A 2,157-nucleotide genomic window follows, 5' to 3' on the forward strand; every position below is an offset into this window, starting at 1 on the left:
CTGAGCCACACCCCAGCTCCTAACTGGGGAATTCTAGGCAAGTGTTCTATGGTTGACCTACATCCAGATGTCTTTTCACTTTTTATTTTGAGATAGTATCTCACTAAGTTGCTCAGCCTGGCATTGAACTCACTATGTAGCCCTGGTTGACCTGGAGCTTGTGATTCGCCTGCCTTAGCCTCCTGAGTTTCTGAGACAACAGGCCTGTGTCACCAGATCTGACTTAACTCACACTGTTTACTTTAAGGTAGTCTATCGTCATTACTATCTGAATAAATTATTTTCCTAAAATGACTGTGGTGGTACACGCTTGTAATCCCAGCACTCTGGAGGCTGAGGCAGAAGAATAGCAAGTTTGACGATAGCTTAGGCTACATAGTAAGATCCAAACCAACTTGGCCTACATATTGGGACCCTGTCTTAAATACAAAATAAAGGTTGCCATGACTCAGTGGGTACAATCCCCCAAACCCACATAAAGGTGGGAGGAGAAAACCAGTTCCACATAGTTGTCCTCTGAGTTGGACATACACACCAGGGCACATACTGACACAGGCTTACACACACAATAATAAATATTTCTTTCTGTCTTTTGGAAACAGGGTCTCCCTGTAGTCCCAGCTGACCTGAACTCACTATGTAGACCAGGCTGGCCTTGAACTCACAACGATTGCCTGCCTCTGCTTCCTAAGTGCTGGGATTAAAGGCATGCGCCACCACTCCCGGCAATGATAAATATTTTTTAAATGTCAACAATACTGATGACATTCCAAAAACTGAATTAGAGAAGAAAATAAAACAAAGCGAAAACTAACAACAACCCCCCCCAAAAAAAACAAATAAATTCAATTAAAACAAACAAACAAACCAAAAATCTCCTTCATAGAAATACTGACCCAAATAGGAAATATTTTAAATAAGATGCAAAAGTGTTCCTTTATTTATCGCTCTTGTGATGATGCCACACAGGGAGTCCAACCTGGCCAGCATCCCACATCTCAGATGGACATGCCCAGGCTAATAGATGCAGGGCTGAGCTGGAGCTGGTGGTAAAGGTGGGGTCCTGTTGCTTTGAGATGTTTCCTTTCATCCCTTTCTTCTTCTTGCCTCCTGCCCATCTTCATTCTAGAAGCTTCTCTCTGTACCTGCTGTCTTCCTGTTCTCTTTCTGTCTTCCTTTACTTAGGACCTCTTCTTCTGATTCTGCCATGTAACCCAGACTGGCCTGGAACTCAAGGTCCCCCTGCCTCAGCCTCTTGAGTGCTGATATTAAAAATGTGTGCCACCATACCAGGCTTCCAACTTCTCCCCTCCCCTCCTTTCCACTCCCCCTCCTCTCCTCTTCTTTTTTCCCCTCCTTTCCCCTTCCGTCTCCTTTCCTTCTGTCTCTCCTCTCCTCTCCTCCTGTTTTCTGTTTTCTCTCCTTCTCTCTCCTCCCTCCTCTCTCTCTCTCTCTCTCTCTCTCTCTCTCTCTCTCTCTCTCTCTGTTTTTTTTTTGAGACAGGGTCTGTCTTCCTATAGCCCCAAATGGCCTGGAATTTGCTATGTAGACCAGACTGGCCTTGATCTCATAGAGATCCATCTGACTCTACTTCCCAAGCTGGGATTAAAGGTGTGTACCACCATGCCCAATCACCCTCCTCTTTATTAAGACAGTGTTTCACTAAATAGCCCAGGCTAAACTGTAGCCTTCCACATAGCCCAGGCTGGTTTTGAACTTTCCAACTTCCTGTCTTAGCTTCCTGAGGCTAGACTGACAGTCATGTGCCACCATGCCCAGCTCCCCACTTTTTCTTCTTTTTTAAAATATTTTTATTTATTTATTTTTATTTTACTAGTATAAGTGTTGTGCCTACATGTATATAAGTGCATCCATGTTGTACAATGCCCACAGAAGCCAGAAGAGTGCATCGGATATTCTGGAACTAGAGTTATGGACCATTGTCAGTCGCCATGTGGGTTCTGGGAACCAAGCCTGGGTCATCTGTAAGAGCAGCCAGTGCTCTTAAGCACTGAGCCATCTCTCCAGCCCAGGGTTGTTTTGATCAAAGACATCTAATACTTTTTCATACTTCAGTCTTGAAAACTCTACCAAGCTCAGTTTTGTACCTGTTACGTGAAAGGACATCAAAAGAAGAATATTATAGCTATTTTAGTC

The sequence above is a fragment of the Nannospalax galili genome, unplaced genomic scaffold, assembly GCF_000622305.1.
Source record: "Nannospalax galili isolate Female #2095 unplaced genomic scaffold, S.galili_v1.0 scaffold644, whole genome shotgun sequence".
Lineage (NCBI taxonomy): Eukaryota > Metazoa > Chordata > Mammalia > Rodentia > Spalacidae > Nannospalax > Nannospalax galili.